At 40.0% G+C, this 27,069-nt stretch overlaps 1 protein-coding gene across 6 annotated transcripts in view; it reads left to right on the forward strand.

The window, feature by feature from the left end:
• The window catches only part of LRFN2 (leucine rich repeat and fibronectin type III domain containing 2), a 322,235-nt gene that overhangs the window by 37,542 nt on the left and 257,624 nt on the right, over positions 1 to 27,069 (forward strand). For 2 of the 6 annotated variants that reach the window (XM_039337076.1, XM_039337075.1), the window contains exons 2-3: positions 18,930 to 19,084; positions 25,559 to 25,790. The exons of 2 other annotated variants lie outside the window; for them this stretch is intronic. The gene's annotated coding sequence lies outside the window, so the exon portion shown is untranslated. Of the gene's footprint in view, positions 1 to 18,779; positions 19,085 to 25,558; positions 25,791 to 27,069 lie in introns of those variants that run through there. 2 more of the 6 variants (XM_039337079.1, XM_039337080.1) reach the window with 2 other exon arrangements.

Here is a 27,069-nt window from a genome sequence, read left to right on the forward strand (position 1 = left end):
CAGTTAAATATGCTTGAAAGATAATACGTTCAGCTTTTAATTCAGGCTTTCATTCTAGGAATCATATTATTACTTTCTCATTTCAAAGCTGAAACAACACACATTTCATCAAACTAGGCAGTGGTATCGGGTATAGACATATTTTTCCAGGAATATGCAGCAATAGTTTATAACAATTTGGGCATGACAAATCTGAAGTTCTTCATAATTAGATAAAGTCCAAATTTAAGGGATCCATTTCATCAAGAATTAATATTTTCAAATCTAATCTCTTATTAAAATGTAACTGACCATATCCAACTAATATGGAGCAACCAACACATAGTAGCCAAATGACATAGGTTAATGTTTCCAACACTTCAGATAGCTATATATTTTAATTATTCACTGATGACTCAACGGCTCCCCAAAATAAAATGCTGATTGATTAGTCTCATCAGTTCATACTAACACTAAAAACTGAGACCTTTTCTCATATGAAACCATAGAAGACCACTTTGATGCTTATGTCTTTCCCGTTACCATACAGTACTTAACTATAGGGGGACTGACATCTCAAATTCCAGTTATCTAAAACTAAAGCACTGTAAATTTCCATTATTTTTCTTGATAAAATTGCCTTCCTTTAATTTCACTAACATTTTCCCTTTTTTGGCTTCCTAAATGGATTCTGAGATGTTATTTACATGTTGAATAAAACATTGAATTAAAAAAAAAAAAGAAGCGCAAGTCATTGTAAATATAATCCCAAAAGCTAAAGGGGAAATTCTTTCTTGTATTTGTTATTTTATCTGGCTGATAATGTTCTTTGAAATAAATTAAGCTTGGAGTGGAGGCAGGATTTTCCTTCAGGTTATATTTCAATGCTCATTCAGTTTACTGGCCTAGCTGATTTAGCTGCCTAGAGGCAGCATATTACAAAATTGTCCAGAGAGACTCATCAGAAGGAGCCAGATAGCACCTTTTTTGACTAAGAAATTTTATTAAAAAGCATAAGCCTTTGCAGCTCCTTTCATCAGGTGCAATTTTTTAGTCCACAAAAAAATGCTACCAGGTACCTTCCAATTTTTTTGTCGTGGCTTTCCTGCAACAAGGAGAATCATATAATCTAAGGCTGTTTAGCAAAAACAACAATCTTGTGCTCTCTTAAAGACTAACAGCTTAGTTAGGGCAAAAGCTTTTACAGATAATTGCACTTCTGGGGATGCATGAACTATTATTCTGATCTAGGAAGATCTATAACTTCATCTCATTAGCTGAGAAAAGACACAGTAAATATGCATAAGCAGCATCCATCATTATAATCATAGTATTCACAACACAGCTAGGACACAGGTAAATTTGCATCGGTCAAATGATTAATATGACTACTTCATTCTCTTGTTAATACAGAAAGCATATTGTCCTCTGCATTTATGTGGCATCACTTGATTTTAATTTTTTGGGGGAAAGTGTGATTTTGCTGGCAAAGCAAAGTACAATTTGTTCCTCCTTGCAACATGAGCATGTGAAGATTGTCATAGGGTGTCAGAATAGATTTGGGGATGGAATTAATATCTGGATCTTCTGCTGTGCTTAGTTCCTCTGTGTCTATCATTGTGATATAATCTCTTTTTGGTTCGCTTACCACTACTTAAGTCAGTGATTCTCAACCCTTCTAATGCCGTGACCCCATAATACAGTTCCCCATGTTGTGGTGACCCCCAAGTGGGTGTGGCCACCAATAAGAGGGAGTAGGGCAGCTAGGGAAAAGGGAAAAAAATGGTGGACAGCATGGTTTGGTGACCCCCGTGAAATGGTCATTTGACCCCAAATGGGGTCCCGACCCACAGGTTGAGAACCACTGACTTAAGTAATACCAAACCAAGTAAGACAGGTTAGCCTCAAGGTTAGGAACCTGTTTTACTCTTGGTATCAGAAGACTGTGTTCCCTTCTTTCTCTTCCCTTCAAAGGAGAACATTGTGTGCCAATGTTCAGCCTAATAAAGCCACTTTAAAAAGTAGCAATGCTTTCCAGAAAACATAGAGGCACTATGTCAGTCTTAAGTAGACAAGACAAGGAAACCAGAAAGGTTAATTCTACTTTATTATAAAGCTACATTAACAATATCTTGCAAGTCTGGAAGTAATCTTTTCTTGGCCCATTTCCCTTTACAGTCCAGGAAACCAGGGAGGATCTCTTCTGAGCCTCATGTCCAGTCTACATTCCTGCTGTAGGCTCTGCTGGCTTTTATCTGACAGTCCCCTTGGCTCATTTCTTTGCCCTGACTCCCAAGTTCTTTCCCACATACCATTACATCTTCTGAGGTTTAAGATGCATAATTCTCCATTGTTTTCATCTCTTGCTTTTTTCAAATAAACAGAAACCTTAGGCAGAATGTCAGTGGTGGGGGTGGGGAATATTCCTAACACTAAGGTTTATTTATGATGTTTTAAGAATAATAAGACAGGAATATTAGTGCAAATTTTAAGAGGAGTTCAGGAAACTCAGTGGGAAGGATCTTTGGAAAAGGAGAGAATGTGTTGGGTACCTTGATGAGTTTCATTTCTATATCTTGAATTGTTTCTGTACTTTTACTTTTAGGTCCATTGTAACACTCTTTTCATTATTGGATTATTTATTATTAAGTGGTGAGAAAGTCTCCTGCTTTCTAGGCTGATTTAGCTGTAGCTGAACAACTCTTAGCCCCAGAATCTCATTCCTTCAGTAAAACCAAGGTAGAAATTCACAAACAGACTAAGCTCCATACCAAGCAGATACTATACTGTATTATGTGATTTCACATGCCAAGGTTACTCACCCCTACAATACCTATAGTAACATTGTCCCCATTTGAACTTCTTTGTCTGGAATCCATGCAGAGAAGGGATGATATAGTGGTTAACATAGATAAGATAATATTTACTATCATGTTTTTACTGTAAGCACACTGGCATATATTAAAAATGAAATCCTGTTGCCCGCTCTCAAAAGAAAGTGTCTCTGTGTGTATATATACACATATACAAATATACATGTGTATATGTGTATACATACATATATATATATACATACATACATATATATGTGTATATGTGTGTGTATATGTGTATATATACGAGTAATAGCATTAAAAATATGAACCCTGGGTATATTCATATTTAAAATAAAATGAGCACCAGGGTAGTTAAAACTATAAAAAGTTTAATTAAAAAACGCCAAGCTTTCGCCGTCACCTGCTGGCATCATCAGGGCTTAAAACGCTAGGAAGTGAGGAAGTCCCTTATAAGCAAGCCAAGGTCTGCACTCGGCTCCTCGATCTTGTTATTGGACCTAATTGAGTGGATTGCACTCCGGTGATCCGTTTCTTCCTGCACCACTTATATATACTTATACACATACATATCACAAATGTACATATGCTATATACATACATACACACACAAACATATATATGTCCATTTTCACTGTCCATTTTGAATACATAGTGGAAAGAGGAAACTTGAGAACTCACAAGGTTGATACTATATGGAATGAAGCTGTGACTGAATCTAGATGTTCTGCTTTGGATACCAGAAGCCTCCTCCTAGAAGGCAACAAGGAAAACTAGTCATGGGGAGGATGTGTAGCAGGATGTGGATTCTACTCAAGCAGCGCTTATATGCTTATAAGTAGGACTAGCGCTAGAGATATGCATGCTCAAGAACTCCCTCAGCCCTTGAAATCCATTAGGTAACTTTGGGCATTTTATCTTTTTGAGTACATCCTAACTTATATTATGGACTTTCTGTAATTTCCAAGCCTGTCTACCTAGTGGAGGTGAATGTATTAAAGGTATGCTTAATTGCTTTCTTTAAGAAAGATGTACAGGTGTTCATTGACATATGTCCATAATTAGGACTGGAACTTTTGTTGTTAAGCAAGGCAGTTGTAAGAGAATTGTGTCCCAGGCTATTACTTTTTTTGCTATGGTCATTAAGTGAATCACTATAGTTGTTAAACAGATCACAGTGATTAAGCAAATCCAGCTTCTCCCATTGACTTTAGTAGTCAGAAGCCAACTGGAGTGTCATAAGTGGCCCTGGGAAGCTGTAACCATTGTAAACACATGCTGATTTCCAAATGCCCAAATATTTATGATGTGACCCTGAAGATACTATGTCAGTCGTAAGTGCAAGGCAGTGGTAATTTTTTTCAGCATTGCTGCAACTTTGAATGTTCACTAAATGAATGGTTGTAAACAAAGGACTACAACTTAGAGATCATTTGTGATCCAACCTCAAAAATGAAATTCAATATCTAATCCCAACTCATCTATCCCTGAAACTTACTAATTGTGAAAAAATGTTTTGTTGGAAGTTAGACAGAAAGCAAAACGGGAAGAGTTTTGATCTGCAAATCCATAGTTCTTCTAGCTCCTTCCTTTGTTTCAGATCTCCTTCCTTTGATTCAGACCTGAATGAAATTGTGGTCATATGGATCTCCCATCATGTTTTCTTCTTCTAAAACCTAAGGCAACATGCATCAATAAGAGAGAGACAGAGGGAAGCCTAGTCACTGGGTTTAATAGCTAACAAAGCATACAAAGAGATGAATTGCAAGAAAGTTAGAAGAGAGAAATTTTGAAGAAGGAAAGAGTAGTCATCCTACATCTTTTTTTGGCCAGAGCTAATTGTGACTTTGCTATTTGGCCAAAGGACAGGCCAGAGAACTTTCCTTGCAAAAATTTGTGTGACTCAAAACATAAGGAGAAAATAAATTTCAAATTTTGCTTCAATTTGAGTTTAGGTTTCTAAAACGAATGCTTCGGGAAATGATGCTTCCAGGACATGTGAAACAACCCTGGGTAATGAAGTTGTGTGATTAACTGTCACTTCTACTTGTGGCTGTAATTTTCAAGAAAGTGGCCCTCCCTTTTTTAAAACCTAAATTGCACACCTGATGCTATTGAAACCTGAGAGTGACCTCTCCTCAAAATGATTGCTTTCTTCACTGAATGGATATTAATAGTCTAATTTTGGAATAAGTGAATAATTCAGTTAGTTTAATGCATCTGCATTTTATTTGTTGGATTTGCTTCCTTATGGTCCATCACGGCTTTAAAAAACATAGCTAGTTGATCCATACCAACTGTTGTCTGGAGACTTGTACTGACTGTTAATAGGTGAAAATAATATGCCTAAAGGAAATGGGAATGTTGCAACTTTATTTAGCCTTTCAACTCTTAATTTCTTCTAATCAAGGTAAGGTTTTTAAGCTGCTTAAAGGCACCATAAGAAAAGTAATGGGCAAATATTTGTAACACAGTGCATAACTCCTAGTACTGAGTTTAAAGTTCCTATGAAAGATTCAAAGGCAAGCAAAATATTTTCCCCCTATTTTTCAACATGTTTATATCATCCTCTGGCTAGATTCAGGTCAGTGTACTTGACATCAACACAAACTATTAATTTCATCAATCTTCGGAAAGCTTAAAATAGTAATTAAAAATAACATGCTGACTGCTACCAATCTTCTTTGCTAGGTACCAAACGCTAACTTAAAAAGAATGGCTTTTAGTATTATCTAAAGCTTTGAACTGTGGAAGCGAAGCGGACATCAGGAAGCAGCTTATTCAATAGAATGGAGCGACCATAAAGATACTTTGCTTCCTGTTACACCCCTCTATTATGTCCCGAGCCTTGCAAACGGGCTCGGGGCGTTTGCAGGCAGTCCCGGGCAGGTGCAAGCTGCCCGGGACCGGACAGGCTGTCGCCAGCGCTTGTGTGCATGCGCTGGTGCTGGCGCGGGAAAAGTAACACATTGACCCAGGAATTGCCTATATAAGAGGCTGGGAGCTTTTGGGCGTTGCTGAAGCCTTCACCTGTAAGCTGAACACAGAATAAAAGAAAACCTGAGAACTACAACTGCTTCTCGTGTCTGCTTTTCGCCAAGGACTCAACACTGGCGACGAGGGTGGGATGCCTTACATCGTCTGGAAAGGAAGAGGTGTAAGCTTACCCAAGTGAGTCCTGAGCGGCGGAACGGAGTTGACTCGGCAGCTACCCACCAATCCAGTGCGCATTCGGGGTTAGGCTGGCTGATAGACCCGTCTCCTGAAGATGGCAAAGGTTGGAAGGCTTTCGGAGTTTGACGTCTCACATCCAGAGCGGTGGGACTCCTACGTAGCCAGGGTGGAAAATTACCTCAAGGTGAACCAAGTGAGGGAAGATAGCTTGAAGGCTGCCACCCTGCTTTGTGTCTGCGGCCAAGACACCTTCGAAATCGCAGAGAACCTTGCAGCACCTGTTTCATTAGAGTCTGTCAGCTACGCAGATCTAAAGAAGCTATTGAAGGAGCACTTCCAGCCCAAGATGTCCATCATCGCATGGCACCACACCTTCAAGCAGAGGGATCAAGGATCCGGAGAGTCGGCCAAAGAGTACATCGCCGCATTGAGGAAGGCCGCCAAGCACTGCGAGTTCAAGGACCTCGAAGAACAACTGAGGGACTGATTCGTGTGCGGCTTAAGGCATCGAGATTTACAACAGAGGCTCTTCGCCAAAGAAGACTTGTCCCTCCAAGATGCCTTAAGAGAGGTCACCGCAGAAGAAGCAGCAGGCGGCGCCGTCAAGAACATGCGACCGATCAGGAACAGTCCAGATGTTGCATCCGTGCACCAAGAGGACGTCCAAGGGAACTCCGAGGAGGATCCGGATGAGGAAGTCGACCGCCTCCACCCCGCGAAGGAAGGGAATCAGAAAGGAAGCTCTTCAGCTCCCCTCAAGTGCATCGGCTGTGGAGGTCGCCACAGGAGAACCGACTGCAAGTTCCGCTCCGCTATCTGCCGGGCGTGCGGAAAACAAAGACATATTGCAGCTTTGTGTCTGGGCCGACGAAAGGTACAACCTCAGGAAGAACTGCGCCTGAAAGGTACCAGGGTCCCCAGCCAGAATAGGGTAGGTTTTTGCGCTTCGCGAAGAAGCATCTTCAGGACAGGCACACACAAGCCCATCAAGAAAAAGCTGTCACTCAAGGTGAAGCTACAAGGGGTTCCATTAACTATGGAACTAGACACGGGGTCTGCCCTTTCAATCATATCCTTACATACATTTAGGAAGATTTGTTCCGGCAGTGGAACTCAGGCTAAATTAAGGCCTTCTGACATTGTGTTAACAGACTTTCAAAATTCGAGAGTGTGTGTTAAGGGGGAGGCCACCCTTAACGTACAGTATAAGAATTTTGAAGGTCCACTAGACCTATTAGTAGTAGGGGGTGAACGAACGAGTCTCATAGGACTCGATTGGTTTGAAGCCTTGGGGATACACGTCACGGGGCTCAACAGCTTACAAACACTCGACCTACAGGAAGTCTGCAAAGAATTTGCAGATGTCTTCAGCCCCCAGCTGGGCACATTCAAGGGACCCCCTGTGTCCTTAAAACTAGACCCCACTGTCACTCCCATTAGAATTAAAGCAAGAAGGGTCCCTTTTGCTTTAAAGAGTAAAATTGACACTGAGTTGAACAAACTGATCCAACAGGGAATTCTAGAACCTGTTGATTCCAGCCCTTGGGAGACCCCCATTGTCACGCATCTAAAGGCAAATGGGGACATTCGCATTTGTGCTGACTACAAATGCACTCTTAATAAGGCATTGCAGCAACATGCCTATCCTTTTCCTGTGGTCAATCATATTCTGGCCTCCCTCAAGGGGGGGGGCGCGTTTTTGCAAAGCTTGACCTAGCTCAAGCATATCAACAGCTGCCTGTTGATGATAATGCTACTATAGTGACCCACAGGGGAGCCTTTAAGGTAAAAAGGCTACAGTTTGGAGTGAATGTCGCTCCTGGGATTTTCCAAAGCGTAATGGAAAACACACTACGGGGCATACCGGGGGTTTGCCCCTACTTTGATGATGTCTTAATTGCAGGAGACTCCACACACATTCTAGCTGAAAGGCTAAGGGCTGTTCTGTTAAGGTTCAGGAAAACAGGCCTCAAGCTCAAAAAAGACAAATGCAAAATTGGGGTGCCTTCTACTGAATTTCTGGAGTTCAAAATTGATGCTGCTGGGATTCACCCTGCTGAATCCAAACTAACTGCCATTTTAGAAGCACCTAGGCCAAAGTCTAAGGCCGAACTTCAGGCCTTTCTGGGCCTCCTGAATTTCTACAATTCCTTTCTTCTACATAAAGCTAGTGTAGCTGAGCCTCTTCACAGGCTATTAGACAAACAAGCAGTGTGGCAGTGGTCACAAACACATGAGGCTAGTTTCAATGAGGTCAAGGCCTTACTCACTTCTAACAGTGTACTTGCACACTTCAATGAGTCCCTTCCTGTGTGCATCGCTTGTGATGCTTCCCCTTATGGGGTAGGAGCCGTCCTGAGCCACCTCAGGTCTGATGGAACTCAGGTTCCTGTTGCATATTACTCCAGAACACTGTCTTCTGCTGAGCGCAACTACGCTCAGATAGACAGGGAGGCTCTGGCTGTTGTTGCTGGAATTAAAAAATTCCATGATTTTTTTGTATGGCAGGCATTTCACGGTCTTCACTGACCATAAGCCTCTGCTGGGACTGTTTACCACACGTAAACAAACTCCCCAAATCATTTCCCCTAGAATGCTTAGGTGGTCTATTTTTCTGTCTGCATATGATTTTTCCTTACTCCACAAGCCTGGGAAAGAAATGGGCCATGCTGATGGCCTCAGTAGATTGCCCCTGCCAGTAGTAGAAGCTGACCCTGCGCCAGCTGTCAACATTCTTTCCATCCAAGCCTTGCCCGAGTCCCCTCTGAATGCCAGGGATGTTGCTGCTGAAACAGGCACAGATCACACACTTTCACGTGTCCTTTCTTGGGTTTTGTCTGGATGGCCTGAGCACTGCCCTAGTCCTGAGTTTCAGAGATTCTGGTCCAAAAGGAACGAGTTGTCCACTTCTCAGGGTTGTCTGCTTTGGGGAAACAGAGTTGTCATTCCCACCTCAATGAGGACTAGGATCTTAGAGTCCCTCCACGAGGGTCATCCTGGCATTGTTCGCATGAAGGCCCTTGCGCGCAGCCACTTGTGGTGGCCTGGTTTAGATAAGGACATTGAGGCTAAGGTGCATGCATGCCACCTGTGCCAGCGCTCTCGCCCAGAGATGCCCCAAGCTCCTGTGCATAGATGGGAGGATACACAGTCCCCATGGTCTAGGGTGCACATTGACTACGCTGGGCCCTTTCAGGGCCAGTTCTTCTTGGTCCTCGTTGACAGTCATTCAAAATGGCTTGAGGTTGTACCTGTCTCATCCACCACCACTGCAAAGACTATTCAGGTACTGAGGGGGATTTTTGCTGCACACGGGCTCCCAGATGTCATCGTGTCTGACAACGGCCCTCAATTTACTTCCTCCGAATTCCAAGCTTTCTTACAGGCTAACATGATTCGTCATGCCACGTCTGCACCCTTCCACCCGTCCACCAACGGTATGGCTGAACGCATGGTCCGCATCACAAAGGACGCCTTGAAAAGACTCACCTATGGGGACTGGCATCACAGGTTGGCTGACTTTCTCCTTTCTTACCGCACCACACCGTCCACTTCTACAGGGAGAAGCCCAGCTGAACTTCGCTGGGGGCGCAAACTTACTACGAAGCTTGACCGGTTGCATCCGGACAGACTGCCTTCATCTACCTCACATCCTAGGGCACCTAGACAACTACTTGTGGGTGCCCCGGTTTGGACTTGCAATTACGGGCCTGGTCATACATGGGTCCCCGCTTCTATTTCCAGGGTCACAGGTCCTCTATCCTACGAGGTAGCCCTGGACAACGGTCGTGTCCTGCGTCGGCACATCGACCAACTCCGCCCTAGGCGGGATCTTCCAGATGAGACTCCTGGGTCTTTTCCAGGGGGGAGGGGGACCCTTTAGAGCAAAGGGAGGGGCACGAGCTGCTGCCCACCTCCAATGATGGAGCCACAAACGGCCCATTCCAAGATTCCGCGAGTGCCCCAAACAGGAATTCTAAGAGCCTATCCAACTACCAGGCATTCACGCCTACTCCAGCCAGGGAGTCACCCCGGGGGTACAATCACTATTCACCTGCACAGCACAGTACTCCAGTCAGGGAGGATACCCGGGAGCATCCCAATAAATCATGCCCCACAAGAGAGCTGGCACAGAATCCCCAGAGTTGGCCTGACCTTACCCCAAGTCCTACAGGGGGTCAAACATACAGGGAGGTGGTCGAGGAACCAAGTCCCGACCGCAACACCTCTAGCCCAAATCAGGGAGTAACTGAGTTTTGGGAAGGTACAGAAACCCACACGAGCCCGGACACAGAACGGGGTTTAGGGAATGGACAGCCTCCTGACAGGTCTTGGACGGACCTAGGAGGTTCTACAGAGACGCCCAGCAGTGGCTATCACTTCAAGGGGCCCGAGGGCCTACAGCTAGGCAGGTCAACCAGGTCACAAAGTGACAGAAGCCCTGGCCTGACGAGCCCGGTGGGCAAGCAAGCAGGCCAGGCATTGGGGCACAGTCCTTGGAAGGCACCAAGGCATGATAAGGAGAACAGGCTCACGTCTCCCCTCAGTCAGGGAACACCTGTCAGAAACCCAGAGCTGAGAAGGTCACAGAGAGCAAGGAAATCTCCTAAGTACTTAGAGGATTACATAACATTGCTGGCTAAACAAAAGCCAGTAAACAGTAGGAGCACTGGGGAGTAGAACACTGCATCAAGAAATAATTGTATGTTGGTAGTAGTCTTAGCCCGGGGGAAAGGGGTGTTATGTCCCGAGCCTTGCAAACGGGCTCGGGGCGTTTGCAGGCAGTCCCGGGCAGGTGCAAGCTGCCCGGACCAGACAGGCTGTCGCCAGCGCCTGTGCGCATGCGCGGGTGCTGGCGCGGGAAAAGTAACACATTGACCTGGGAATTGCCTATATAAGAGGCTGGGAGCTTTTGGGCGTTGCTGAAGCCTTCACCTGTAAGCTGAACACAGAATAAAAGAAAACCTGAGAACTACAACTGCTTCTCGTGTCTGCTTTTTGCCAAGGACTCAACACCCTCTTTTCTCTTGAGAGGGTAAAACCATTAGCAGGCTGTCCCCAGATGCCTCATGTGCAGAATCATATGGAGTAAAACAGTACCTGATACCGCTTGGGGCTGCATAAGGTTTATAGTAATAATCATCACTTTGAATTATGGATGCCTTCTACAAACCAGTGCAGTGACTGCCAGACTGGTGTTATAGATAGTCCTCAACTTACAGACACAATCAAGCCCAAAATTTCCATTGCTAACTGAGTTTTGCTCCATTTTTTTTGTTTGCCATAGTTGTTAAGTGAATCACTGCCATTGTTAAGTTAGTAATGTGATTGTTAAATGAATCTGGCTTCCCCATTGACTTTGCTTGTCAGAAGGTGTCCAAAGGTGATCACGTGACCCCAGGACACTGCAATGGTCATAAATATGAACCAGTTGCCAAGTGTCCAAATTTTGATAATGTGACTAGGGGCATGCCGCAACGGTTGTAAGTTTGAAAAACAGTCATAAATCTCTTTTTTCAGTGCTGTTGTAACATCGAATGGTCACTAAATGAACTGTTGTAAGACAACAACTACCTGTATTCTACAGTGGCAGGTTACTTGCTAACCACCATGTTCTGTCCTAGTTGTAGCTTCAAGGTCATCTTCAAAGGTAGCTGCTATTAACTTTCTCTCCCTTTTTTCCTGAAATATTTGCCATTGCTACCTTTTCAACACACTGGAATAAGTGTTATTCTATAATAATTATTCTATAATAATATTATTCTATGTTTTTGGAAGGGATGATGTTCTGTTCCAATGCAATGCTGACAAAGACAACATGGAATTACCTGGTATCTCAACCAAGCAGAAAGTCCAAGAGCATAAAACAGGAGACGGAAGAAACCTGGTGAACAGTAATGAGCTATGGTCTCCAAATATTGTCTGAGAAGATCCAAATTAGAAGCCAGACAACTTCAGAATAAATAAGCTATTTAATTCAGCCCTGCTTTGTTGCAAACAGAAGGGTTTCCAGAACCTGGGCTTCAGAATTCCACTAGCTAGTAATCATGAGCAAGGACTCATTGTAAATACATCTATTGTGCTAAATCATATGTGAAGTCATATTGTGTTGAAATGACAATAACAAAGAAGGGAAAATGTGAAAAAAGCATATTTGAATATCTGTTTGGAAGAATGAAGCGCTGGTTTTTTTATTTCCTGTTAGAATAAGAGAGTGAACAAAACAGAAACACAAGCAAGAAGGCACTTTCATACCCAAGTGCCCTGCTTGTGAGTGTCTGGCAATTTTTCATTTGCTACAATGAAACCAGAAAGCTGGCTCATAGAGGCCTATGGTCGCGCTTGATATCTTGGTACTATTGTTGCATTGTTTTTCACGTACAAAGATGACTAATTCTTCACTCTCAAATTCAGGCTGCAAAGCTAAAGCTGACAGACCTGATTGCATGTGGTTTTTCTATCCACATTCACAAAGTTCTATTACACTTCAAATGTTTTAAATGTTCAAACATACTGAAATCTAATTATGGGGTGGCCTTTATGTTGTTCAATGGAAGTTAAGAGAATTGTGGCCCATCACCTTTGGAAGGCATCAAGTTGAGAAAAAAATACTCTTCAGTCATCTGATTCAGCAATGGTGATGATAGTGTGTTTGTTTGTGTGTATGTGCATATGTGTGCACATGTGCATGTTTCCTAGTTCTAAGAGTTAAAAAAGAACCACATAACTTTATTCTATCATAAAAGCAAGCAAAGGAAGTACAAAGATCATTTGGGGTCTTGACATTTTAAAAGTTTCTTTATCTTGTCTCAACCACTTTGCAGAAGTTTGGAAAAGCTTCATTTTTAACACAGGAAAAAAGATGGTATGGCTGAAAAACTCATCCCATGTACAAGAAAACACTTGATTAAAGGAGAACCCATTAACTCAAATAGTGAAAATTGACTTTGCTTGTAAAAAGGTAAAGGTTTCACTGTCAGTGGTGTCCGACTCCAGGGCACAGTGTTCATGTCCGTTTTTGGCTGAGGGAGCCAGTGTTGTCCGAAAATAATTTCTGTGGTCACATGACCAGCACGGGTCTGCATGACAAAGAAGGATTTATCTTGGCCATACAGTTCCTTATTGCCCACTCCTTTGCTGGTTTTGTTTTTATTGTTCTTATTGGTCCTAGAAATTCTTTTTAGGCAGAAGGAAATAGCATACTTGCTTATCATTTGGGAAATAATGCTAGCATCTGCAAGTGTTTCTGTCCTACAATCATTTCCTAACTGATAGCATGTAGTGCCTTGAAGGGTTACTGAAAGACTAGAATATTGTCAGAAGGTTTCAAAGATATCTTGAAAATGATTATTTTCAGGGAAACAAGGTATTCAAAAATGAATAGATTAAAAAAATGGCCCATAAAATGACATCATTTCATACAGTTCTTTGTTCTCAACATTTTTAATCGAAAAATATGGACTTTCTTTTTTACATTGAGATAACTCCTCTAAAAAATGGAATCTGGATGGAAAGTAAAGGTTTTATTATATAGGAAATTCTTGGCAGAAGCTTTTAATCACATCTGGTATTTGCTCATGTTATAAATGCATTATGCTTAACTTCATTATTCTCAATCCATATTACCCTCAGGTAAGGGTTTCCCCCTTTCAGTCATGTCTGAATTTAGGGGGCAGTGTTCATCTCGATTTCTTAGCTGAGGTAAACCAGCATTATCCAAAGACATTTCTATGGTCATATGGTCAGCATGACTATATGCCAGAGCGTACAGAACTCTGTTACCTTCTCACCAAAGTGGTACCTATTTATCTACTTGTCTTTACATGCTTTTGTACTGCTATGTGGGCAGGGGCTGGGGCAAATAACAGGAGCTCACCCCATCTCAAACCTAGGCTGTCAGCTTTCCAGCTGACAAGCTTAGCATCTTTAACAGCTGAGCCACTGTGTCCCATTATTCTTAGCCTTCTCACTACAACATAAACATTTCCATTCATAAACAGGAGCCTTTATTTTTTCATATTGATGCCTAATACCCAGAGCTAGCTATGTTATCTAAGTTGTTACTGTAGGACAGTTTTAGATGCAGCAATCTTGTTATTTTTAATACAAACTAATTATGTGCAGGGCCGCTAGTATGCGCAGCCCAGGACATACCTGTTGACTGAATTGTGTTCTTCTCCAAAAGTAATGACTCATGTTCAAAAAGAAATATATTAAGGTATGCATTTAAAATAAATACACTCAGCAATATCTTCCTTAGAGAGAGTAATTCAGAAAAATGTAAATAAAAATTCTGTGTAAAAAAAAAAAATCATCAAAAGAATACCCTGTAGATGAATGTAGATACAGCTTGGAAATGGCCTGTGGGAGAACACATGGAATTGGAAGAAGACTCTTCCTTTAAGTCTTGGAAATAAGCTTTAAAAAACTACATTAATCTCTCATAGAGAAGGTATATCGTCTGTTTTAATATAGTAGGGCTGACTTATTTCTCCTCTGTTTCTCCCACTGCTAATTCTTGATACAATAATAGTCAGATGATGTTTTGTTCTTCCAAGTTCTGGCGACAAAATGCCTTTTCCACAGGGGGCACAGGTGCTTGATGTAGTGCATTGATCCCTTTATGTTATCTTTCAGCCATATGATATCAATGTTCGGTTTAAGAAGCAGCAGCATATGTTACATACAATATTAGGCTGATTTCCTCATCTGTGTAGCTGTTATATGATTGTTTTGCTTACAAAGATCCTTAGAAATCAGGCATATCCAAAGAGGGGGGATACAATAAAAGGGATATTGATTATGCGGTCACAGTGACCACCTTGTTATACATACAAACACACTGGATGCCTTTGTTAAAAAGCACACAGGTGGAATGCAAGCAGATCCTTTAATAGGATTATGTCAGAACTTTTCCCAAAATAACATATGTTCTAACTAAGGGTGGGCTATGGATAGTTCTCAACTTACAACCACAGTTCGTACCAGAATTTCTGTTGCTAATCAAGGTGGTTGTTAAATGAGTTGTGTCCAATTTTAATGGGGTATTTTTTGGCCACAGTTGTTAAGTGAATCACTGCTTTTATTAAATGATTCATTAAATGAAATCAGCTTCCCTCATAGATTTTGTCTGTCAGAAGACAGCTGGGAAAGTTGCAAATGACCCAGAATGCTGCAACTGTAATGAATACTTGCTGGTATCAAGCACCCAAATTTTAATCATGTGACCTTAAGGATGATGCAACAGTCATAACAGAACAGAACAAGAGAATAACAGAGTTGGAAAGTGAACTCAGAGGTTATCTAGTCCAACCCTTGCTCAGGCAGGAGACCCTATACCATTCTGAATAAATGGCTGTCCAATCTCTTCTTGAAAACCTCCAGTGATGGAGCATTCACAACTTCTGAAGGCAAGTTTATCCACTGATTAATTGTTCCAACTGTCAGGAAATTTCTCCTTAGTTCTAGGTTGCTTCTCCCCTTGATTAGTTTCTATCCATTGTTTCTTGTCCTGCCTTCAGGTGCTTTGAAGAATATATGACCCCATCTTCTTTGTGGCAAACCCTGAGATACTGGAACACTGCTACCATGTCATTCTGATGGTAGTCCTTCTTTTAATTAAACTAGACATGCCCAATTCTTGTAATTGTTCTTCATATGTTTTAGCCTCCAGTCTCCTAATCATCTTTGTTGCTCTTCTCTATACTTTTTCTGCAATCTCAACATCTTTTTTACATCGTGGCGACCAAAACTGGATCCAGTACTCCAAGTGTTATAAAGTGGTACAAGATATTATAAAGGGGTACAAACACTTCACCTGATACCATTCCTCTGTTGATGCAACCTAGAACTATGTTGACTTTTTTGACAGCTGCAGCACACTGCTGGCTCATATTTAAGTGATTGTTCACTAGGAGTCCAAGATCCATGTCACAGTTACTACTGCCAAGTCAGGTACCACCTACGGCAGGGGTCATCAACCTATGGGCAGCCATGGACCATGAGAATATTGCAACTGGGCAGCAGAAGCGGACAGCAAGTGCACCTGCATCTTCACTTGTGCAAGCAGCCAGCGAGCACATGCGTGCATGCTCCATTTGCATGAGTGGCAGGCATGCATGCATGACTTTCATGCAAATGGAGTTGCATGCATGTGCATTGAATTATCCCCTCTCTTCCCCCCACTGGTCCACAAAGCTAGAAACATTTGGGAACTCTGGCATATGGTATACATATACATATATGCAAAGACTGGTTGTAAGTCACTTTTTTCAGTGCCAATGTAATTTCAAATGGTCATTAATTGAAGGATTTTAAATTGAGGATTACCTATAATAGGTTCCAATCAGCATAAACACGGATGGTGCATTATGTATTATGCATTATGTATCAGTTTACTCTGCATCTAGAACCCTTTTCTATTACAAGCTTTTACTTCTATGGAGATTCTCAGTCATCCAGGTCATAGTTATCCCAAAGATGCTTTTTCATGACACAACTGGACTTTCTTGTTAACAGGAAAGCCCAGTTGCCTTGTGAAAAAGCATCTTTGGGATAAGCTTTTGCTTTATTCTTAACTGAATATCAAAGGCTGATATTTTCCCTAGAGTGCTTTCCTGCTCCCCAAATCATATATCTATCAGTAGAACAAAGTTTAGCATTCAACATTACTTAGATGAAGGGAGAGCTGTTCTCAACTCCATTTGATAATTTCTTGTGCCTTGTGCCTAATGGTGAGGAAATATACAAACAAAAACCTATATCTATTACATAATTTTGTTATATTTGAGATTTTGGGATATAATCTCCTTGAATTAAAGAGAGAGATATGAAATACTGACATGTCCACTGGCAAAAATATAAGGAATTAAATGTGTAGGTTAAATCCCAGAAGGTAATTATGCATTGACATCACACCTCTATCCTAAATTCTTTCTGTGAATTCTAATGTATCTGATCCTTAGAACTTTCTGTCTGTGTCTCTTGAGAGTGAGAAATTGATAATTAATAAGGATGTGAACAACATTCCCTAGATGAAAGAACTCTTTTTCTATTTGTCCATATTTATCATATATGGAAAAAAATGGGGTTGTTTGCTTTGTATTCAATAGGGAAAAATCAGGAATAAGGATTTTCTTTGATGAGAGCTTATGTTGACAACTTCAGTGGCAATGGCAGCTAGGAAAAGGCAAAGGTGGGAGGAAAGGCAAAATGCTAAAAAATGTAGAAGAGGAAAAAGAAAGATAACACAAGCCAACATTGCCACATTCCTCTTATATCAGTCTAGGATACTTGTAAGTTTTAGAACAGGAACAGAATGGAATGGAGTAGGAATAAGAATAGAATAGAATAGAATAGAATAGAATAGAATAGAATAGAATAGAATAGAATAGAATAGAATAGAATAGAATAGAAAGGGACCTTGGAGGTCTTCTAGTCCAGCTCCCTGCTCAAGCAGGAGAACCTACACCATATCAGACAAGTGACTTTCTTTCAGTTGAAACCAGGAACAGTCAAAATGTTCTATTTTTACTAATTGGTGACCAATATGAAAGAGGTCAGTAGAACATCAGAAACATGATGATTTGACCTGGGTTTGAAAGTATGTGTGTGTTTATAGACAGTGGTCAATCACCATTCACTCAACAACTATTTGAAGTTACAAAGGTGTTGAATGAAAACTACTTACAAAGTACTGGTCCTTGAAGTTCCAGCCATCTCAGCATCCACACAGTCACATTACCATAATCCAGATGCTTGGCAACTGGCTCAAACTTATGATAGTTGCAATCACTCCTGTAAGTCACTCCTATTTCTGCCACTTTTTTCTCCTGAGGAGCCCATCCCAGGAATCTCATACTCCACAGGTACACCTGAACACCTGATCATATTCATGTGGCACCATAGCAGCCACCTGCATACCGTCCTGTACCTGGCAACAATCACTCCCAGCATGGCCACATTTGTGCTGCACTGCTGCAGTCACTTACCTGCTGCTGGCTGCTTGCAACTCCCAGCTAGCTTCCCTATTGACTTTGCATGTTGGAAGCCAGTTGGATGTCACAAGGAGGTTCTTGCTTAATGACCTTGCTTAACAATGGCTACAGGGACTACCAGGATTTTTGTTGCTAAGCAATGAGGTCATGTGTCATCGTGCTTTATAACCACATTGCATAAATGCATGTCGGTATCGAGCACCTAAATTTTAATCATGTCACCATAGGGATGATACAACAGTCAGAACAGAATAACAGAATTGGAAGGGACCTTGGAGGTCTTCTACTCCAACTCCCTGCTCAGGCAGGAGATTCTCTACCATGCTGGACAAATGGCTGTCCAATCTCTCTTTGCAAATATCCAGTGATTGAGCATTCACAACTTCTGGAGGTATATTGTTCCACTGATTAATTGTTCTCACTGTCAGGAAATTTTTCCTTAGTTCTAGGTTGCTCTCTCCTTGATTAGTTTCCATCCATTGCTTCTTGTCCTGCCTTCAGGAGCTTTGGAGAATAGATTGACTCCCTCTTCTTTGTGGCAACCCCTTAGATATTGGAACACTGCTATCATGTCAACCCTAGTCCTTCTTTTCATTAAACTAGACATACCCAATTCCAGCAACCATTCTTATGTTTTAGCTCCCAGTCCCCTAATCATCTTTGTTGCTGTTTTCTGCACTCTTTCTAGAGTCTCAACATTTTTTTTTATATTGTGGCAACCAAAATTGGATGCAGTATTCCAAGTGTGGTCTTACCAAGGTGTTATATATTTTTGTAGTGTCTAAAATGGTCCATCTGGATCAGCCTTGCATCCAGAAAAACTAACCTCCTGCTGATCAGAGGGAGAGGCCATTTTCATAGCTGGAAATACCAATGTTAGTATCTGAAACTGTATGTATGGGGAATTGTTTCTCAGCCACTAAATGCCAGGCCTTGTGTTTTACAGAAGCCCTTTGTGATGTATACACACTTCAAAAGAACTGCATTGAATCACACCAGCAGTCCATGTAGCAATCTGCCCTTCATGATGGCCAACCATAAACAACAAGCAATTTCACAAGCAATCGCAGATAAATGAAGCAGTGCAATTATTTAGCCCAGGTATATATCTTATGTTTCTCAGTTCTTTTATTTTTGGAATTTGTTAGATCCTCCTCTTAAAAAAAAAAAACTCACTGGAGTGGGCTATGCACCCAAATGTGCAAAGATGCAAATCTATTGCGGTTTCTAGAGACCTGGGTAGGCAGATTCGTGTTCAACTGTTTCTAAATTATTTCTGCAAGACAAACTCTCCCCCAATTCTTCAAAGGCGCAAACTCAGCCAAAATAAATGAGAAGAGCCTTAGCTGCAGGGTGTACTGTATTCCAGCTGGCAAGAAATCAGAGGAAGTGGAAGAACTTTTTTATTTATTTTTTTATTTAACAGAGGAAGAGATACATATACATGTATCTTCTATAATACCCTGTTGAACCTTTTAAAAAGCACATACCTTAATTAAAGAAGCATGTGAGATGTCACTCAAATCACTCGAAGTCAGGTCAGTTTCTTTGCCTTGGGTATCTCAGTCTAACTGGAACTGGGTACCCCCATACTTCTTATCTGCCTCTTATCCTGAAAGGTTTTGATCTTTATCTGCTGTATTGCAGGGAGTGCTGAAATGCAATAGAGCTGTTCAGAATAGTTTGCTTTGCAAGCTAAATTTGCTTTCTTTCATGGATATTCCCATTAATAATAATACATAGATATGCCAAAGCAATAGGCATTCTGCACACTTCCCAATCACATCAAATTTCATGGTATCCTTCTTCTACTCCTCACCTGATCCCCAAAATATGGATAAAGGTGGAATGGGAAAGTTTATGTTCTTTTTTTATAGATATTTTATTAATAGCAACAGCATTTAGACTTGTATATTTCTTCATAGTGCTTTACATAGTGCTTCACAGTGTCAGCATATTGGCCCCAACAATCTGGGTCTTCATTTTAGTGATCTCAGAAGGATGGAAGGCTGAGTCAACCTCGAATTTGTCATGATTGAATTTGCCTGCAGTACTGCATTCTAACCACTGCTCCATCACAGCTCTTAAACATTACAATTAAAAAGATGAAATCTTAAAAACTACAAAAAATACAAACTAAAAAAATAATAAAAATAGAAAGTGCAGAAAAGGAAAAAAATAGAAAAAAATGGAAAAGAAAAAAAATAACAATATAGTAAATAAAAAGGAAATATCTATAAAGAAATGTCTTCCCTTTTCATCAGAAGTATAAACAATTCTAATAACTTATCTTCTCTTAAAATAAAACAAATAATTGATTTATTATTTGTATTTCCTTTTAATTATTCAGACATCAGTTAGCTTCTTTTCTCTGTCCAATGTGGCAGTTTTTTCCATATCATTCTTGTTGCCTAACATTTTTAAATACACTTTCAGATCAATCTCTGTCTTGACAGATATAATTTGCTCCTCTTTCAAAACTTCATTTGAAAGTGTCTATAGAGATAGACACTATTAAAATTAACATCTGAGTCAGTTGTTCAAAAATATCATTCAATATGCTTTACTCTACAGTATATTAGTAAGTCAAATTTAAGTGTTCTTTAATTGTAATCTTTAGTTTCTTCTAGGCCCCTGTAATGTCCAAGTCTCGTTTTATTATCCTATTATCCCTTGTTTAAGAAAATTCCAAAGCAAAACATTTTCCCATAAGAAAGATTCTTACAATTAATTCAAAAAATTCATTTCAAATTCATTTGATCCTTAGTTCACTTGTAAGTTTGCAAAATCAAAATTCTAATCCCTCTTTTGCTATTTATTTCTAAAGGTTTTTCCCCCTGTTCTTAAACTTGAATTTAAAAGTTCTTTTGTTAACAATAGAAGGGAACTCATGAAGTGCTGTAATCCAAACCTATAGTTAAAAAGCAGTTAACAAGCAAAAACTTTATTTTCTGGAAGTCCATCAAGACCTAGTGAGTCTCAGGGGATCAGTTTGATTTTTAAGATGGCTTCTTTGGTGATTGAATCTTGTGTGTGTCTTTATGACTGTGTTTGACATGTTCAATGTTTTTATACTTTTATTTTGCTGTATGCTACCCAGAGTCATTTTTTGTGAGATGGGCTGCTATATAAAATAAATAAATAAAATCCAAGAGGTAGGCAAACCTTGGATCCTTTTGAAGACACCGACCATGGTTTGAGCAAAAAGATGTCTTTCTCTCATCTGCCAGAGCTCTAAAAGCACTAGAGACTATTATCTTGTGGTCTCCTCACAAAATGTATGGAACATGTATCGAGATCTCAAATGATCTCTTTGTCCAGAGTGGAATTACAAAGAGAGAATCTACTCACTGGCTCTTCGTTCAGGCATGGACATTGACTCTAATTTTAGCAGAGCTGTTTTCAATTCACCATTTCTTTCTTTTCCCAGGAAAATTTGTTGTTCATGCCCTTTCCTCCATAGTAAAAATATTTAACATGAGCTCACATACTGATGTACACCACCAAAACATATTTGGTAGGAATGCAGACAATGAATAAAGAATATCAGCATGATATTTTAAGCAGTGTGTTTGTCTTCTTTTTAATTTTCTTACTAGGAGGAACAACAACCACCATGAGAGAAAAGTTGTTGCTAGTGTGACCAATAACGAGCTTCACAATGTATAATAAACTGGAGGTGTATAATTTGGGCTGAGGGTTGTGTTTGCCCTGTGAGCTGTATGCGTAAGTCATCTTCAAAAAGTGAAAAGCAAGTTTAGCAAAGGCAGTAGTAGGGGAACTTGCCTAAAAACTTGCAAGAGCTGTGGTGGCACAGTGGTTAGAATGCAGTATTAAAGACTAACTCTGCTCAAACTGCCAGGAGTTCGAGTCCTTCAGTCTTGACCAGCTCAAGATTGACTCAACCTTCCATCCTTCCAAGGCCAGTAAAATGAGGACCCAGATTGTTGGGGGTAATATGCTGACTCTGTAAAGGGAGGGCTGTAAAGCACTATGAAGCAGTATATAAGTCTAAGTGCTATTGCTATTGCTAAAAATGAACATTAATAATTTACACTTTCATATTTAAGTAAAGTCATTATTCTCCACTTAGTTAATAATGAACTAAGACTTTACATTGACAGATGGATTTGGGAATAGGAAATTGTGTTATTTTAGGTAGGATATTACTCCTCTTACAGACTCATTTTTCCAGTTTTGATATTTCTATTGCAGCTTTGCACTTGTCTGTTTAGATACAATTTTGTACCTAGGAATGTTTTCCTGATGAGTTCATGGTGACATGTACCTTAGCTGCATATAAATGGCAAACTGTTATGAACTCTGCATGAAGCTATCTTTAGTCTGTTTCAGTGCTCATGGAACTTTCTGGAGGTTCATAGATCCATCCATAATATTGTATTCCAAACTTTTTATATATAAAATAACTAGAATATAGAGAATGACATCCTGTCTTTCCCAATAACAGTAACATGCTTGCTATTTGCAAAGTCTGAGACATTCATTTCAGTTTCATCATTCATAAAACTGATTCCATTTCTCAGCCTAATAAGTATACTGGAACTCAGTTAACTTTCAGGTTTCTTATTTTTCAAAACAGCATTATATATTTCTTGAAATAAGATGGTGCATATAGATATATACATTTTCATATAGTGATGGGTGGCCTACAGGCTGCATATAGCTCCCTGCTTGAATCCTTTTTGAAGCATCTTTAGAATGGATGCAGGAAGTATTTCACCATTCCAAATGTCTACTACCATCTCAAAACAGGAGAATTTTTTTTCCAATTTAGAGCATCCTCCAGAGATATGATTCTATTAGCCAATTCCTTGACAGACTGATTAATAAAGAGGAGAGATGAGGATCTTGCTTTATGCAAAATTTGGGGAGACAGGGATATATTTTGTATAAAAAATACATGAAAAGTAAATGTGGATGCTGCAGTATGTTATGGATGCAGATAAATCAACATATGCAAAACAAAATAGGATGGAAGGAGTTTGCTTCATCTGTCTTTACTAAAGACGCATTATCTTTTCAACATATTAAGTTTTAAAAGAGGCTGGACTTGTAACTAATGGACAAAAAGTACAGAAGACACATTAGTATATATAAAAAAGGAAGTCTGTCCAGTGGTGGGATTCAAATATATGAACAACTGGTTCTGTATGTGGATGCTGCTTCCGGAAGCCCATTCTGGGCCTAGGCAATAAAAAATTAGCTACTGGTTCTGCCAAAGTGGAGCAAACCAGCTGAATCCCACGACTGAGTCTATCTGAAGAACACCTAAATTTCTGGTTGTGATTAATCAATCAGTTAGAATATAAATATTTTCTTTGCTTTCATAAAATTAAATATGAAGTTCATTTTCTTATTGGAAAAAAGAGAACTTACATATAATTAGTCTGATGATTAAGCACTGTTTTCTACCAAATTCCATTATTTTTTTACTAGGCCATCCAAAGAGAGTAATGAAAAGAGAACATTTTGACTTTCTGTGAAATTAACTTACAATGAAAAAAAATTACAAGGGTCTAATAAATGACAGCAATGCAGCCCTCTATAAATTAAAAAGTAGTTTTAACAGAACATTTGGAGAGCATTGAAGCAGTAGCACAGTAATTAGCATCCATGCCTGAGATTTTGAGACAGCTTGACTCTCAGTGACTTCACAGTGATGCTGTGAAAAGATATACATGAGATTCAGTTTCAACATAGCAGGCAAGAGAGAAAACCATTTCATAACCAAATCTATGGATTCAAAAAACACAATGTCAACTTGCCACGGACAGATGCAAAGAAATACTTATTTTACCCATTTTTCTCCTTTTTGGGTAGTTTTTTTCTGAGACCCCAACTCCCTTTGTAAACAGAATGTAATTTCAGAGAAAAGAGAGATTATTTAAGAATCTGATAGCATATGTTCTTTTTTTCATACCACAGTTGTTCATCAGGCTCATCTAGCATTCTCTTTTTAGAGATATGCTCCAGAGACTGTGCACAGTATGTGAAGGGTTTTGCTGCAGCCCACAGAATATTGGAGCAATCTTTTTTGGTATTATTCTCATAGTCACTCTCAATTTTCAGTGGCTGGTTTCATTAATTTAGCAGGCTGGCCCTTCCTGCAGTGAATTATGCTCTAATAGCCATATTCTTGGTTGGCAGTCCTAGGACATGGGTATCTATAGTATCTTTAAAGCAACTGAAGCAAACTCCAGCTGCCATATTCAATAGGCTGGTCACAGAAATGAAGACAAAAAGGTAACTATGGGTATGTGGATGAGTGGAGGGGGGTCTTTTTGTTGGTTTTTGTTTGTTTATTTTGTCTGTTCTAATGGAGTCAAGTATGAAGGAGACTGCTGGCATTGTCCTTCATACTATATCTGTGTTGCAGTGTTCTAATATTTGAGGGGCTGCCACAAATAAGAGGGGGTGGGTCAACCTATTTTCCAAAGTACCTGAAGGCAGGACAAGAAGCAATGGATAGAAATCAAGAGCAGAAGCCAGCCTAGAAATAAGGAAAATTTTCCTGCCAATGAGAACAATTAATGTGAAACAGCTTGGAACAGAATTTGTGGGTATTCCATCACTGCAGGTTTTTAAGAAGAGATTAGACAGCTCTTTGAATTGGTATAGGGTCTCCTGCTTGAGCAGGGGTTTTGACTAGCAGACTTCCAAGGTCCCTTCCAACTCTGTTATTTTGTTATTCTTTACCATAACTTGAAATAGCTCAAGACTTATATTCCACAGCTTTCAATCATGGACATGAAATTTCCAGTTACCGGTCCACTGTCACTCTGTAAGACTTTGGAAGCAATCTGATGCTAAGATGTTCATTTGTCAAGACTGCTAGTTTAATCCAGTTCAGCTTCCTAGCTCATAAGATTTTGTGTTATGATAATTTGCTTTTCAATTTTTCAAAATCTTTTAAAACTTAATCCAATGTATATACTTGTGGAAAGAACAGAGAAAAGATGCCACCTATTTATCTTTCTCATATGGATTGATATAGGGGAATCAGCTCATGTATCTGGGTCTTCCCGACTTCCATTTATCTGTATGTGGAAGGAGGAATGAGTCAATTAAAAAGAATAGATTAGAGAAAAAAAATAGTCTACAATCTCCTGCTCAATATGTAATTTTGTATATTGATCTTCATGCCAAATTTGTTGACATAATAATAGCAATAGCAATAGTACTTATACTTATATACCACTTCCCAGTGCTTCACAGCCTTCTCTAAGTGGGTTACAGAGTCAGCTTATTGCCCCCAACAATTTTACTGACTTTGAAATGATGGAGTCAACCAGGGGCCTGTCAGAATCAAACTGCTGCAAGTCAGCAGAGTTAGCCTGCAAGACTGCATTCTAACCACTGTGCCACCACAGATGATGATGTGAAATCAAATCAGTGCCATCATTCCCAACTTCCCTTTCCTAGTCTCATGTTCTTGACTTATTCAGTATAAGGTAAGCAAGCAATGATAAAGAAAGAAAAATTTGCTTCAGCAATTTATGTCTGTCAATGCAAAGATGTTTTCTCTGTAGATCTGAGAATTGCTTCATCTTTCAGGTTGGCCATGTTGCTGAACACCTTGAGTGCAGCATATGAACAATTACTGAGTGGCAGAAGATTGTGGCTGCGTTTTCCGACATGGGTCTTACACTATAGCTTCTGCATCGCTCATTGTTTAATATTCAGTAGAGCTCTGACATAGAGTTATCTGAAAATCAAATTGTTCCAGACAACAAAATGCTCTACAGGTTTGATTCTGGATATTAGCTTGGCTGCATTTTCAAAATAGGTATGTAACCCCAGTTGCCAGGAAGAGCATGATGTGAGTGCTAGAGAAACTAAGAATCCTCCCCATCCTTAAAACACACAATCATAAATTCAGCATATTGTGAATGTTCTTTTAAATGCATTCTTTTTAAAAGCTGAGATATCTATAATTGATTTAGACCAAGAAAGCTATTTTATAATTTGGAGATCTCATACCAACAAAGTAAATTCTGTTTGTTTCCTCATATATCTTGGCCATTTCAATGTATTGAACCTCTACTGCAAAAAAAATAAATAAATAAAAATTGGAGGTATGCATTAAAATGCATAGTATATTAACTATTTAAAGCTGATTTAAATGTGGTTTGAGAAGATTTTTAAATGCTGAAATGGAGCAGAATTCTGAAGAAAAGCAAGCAGATGTAGCAAGGATCCCATATGGTCTGGAGCATTTGTCCCTGGATGAAACCCGAAGGAAGAGTTCTTTAGTGATTCATATATAAGAAAAACATAAGTCTGCCTTTTACTAAAGGAATAATAATGATGGGATTTACCATATGGATAGGGAGCTAGAGATACAATGATTCTTGTAAAAGAAAGAAATGGTGGAGGGCAAAAATATAACATTTCTAGAAATGTTAAAATTAGGGAAGAAGTGCTTGGCTGGATGATTAATAAAGATTATTTATATGATTAAGGGTGTGATTATAATTAACATAGAATATAAAAAATGCTAAGTAGCATGACTAAAAAGGAGTTATATGGTGCATTCAGACTTGTTATTTTTCAGTAATGAAGTATGCACTGTAATAGAATTTATGAGCAGATTTACAGAGTCAGAAGGATGACTTCCTATATGGCTCAGGGCCAGGCTATTTGCGAGACCGCCTACTACCTCATAATTCCCTACGTCCGGTTAGATCCCACAGGCTGGGCCTCCTTCAGGTCCCGTCGGCCAAGCAGTGCCATTTGGCAGGGCCGCGGAGGAGGGCTTTCTCTGTGATGGCGCCCACGCCTTGGAACCAGCTCCCCCCGGAGATTAGGACCGCTCCTACCCTGTTGGTTTTCCGTAAGCTGCTTAAGACCTGGCTTTTCCGGCAGGCCTGGGGTTTATAAAATCTGACCCCTTGATGACTGTAATTGTACTGTTCGTTTGTCATGTTTTATGTTGTTTTTATTGTTAGCCGCCCAGAGTTCTATGGGAGTGGGGCGGCTTATAAATTTTAAAAATAAATAAATAAATAAACCTCCAGACTTGTTCAGTTTTTCTGAGCAAACAGGAGTATTAGTTCCTTATTTAT

Source organism: Crotalus tigris, unplaced genomic scaffold (assembly GCF_016545835.1).
Source record: "Crotalus tigris isolate CLP2741 ecotype Arizona unplaced genomic scaffold, ASM1654583v1 scf7180000017668.6805642782:7212621, whole genome shotgun sequence".
Classification (NCBI taxonomy): Eukaryota; Metazoa; Chordata; class Lepidosauria; order Squamata; family Viperidae; genus Crotalus; species Crotalus tigris.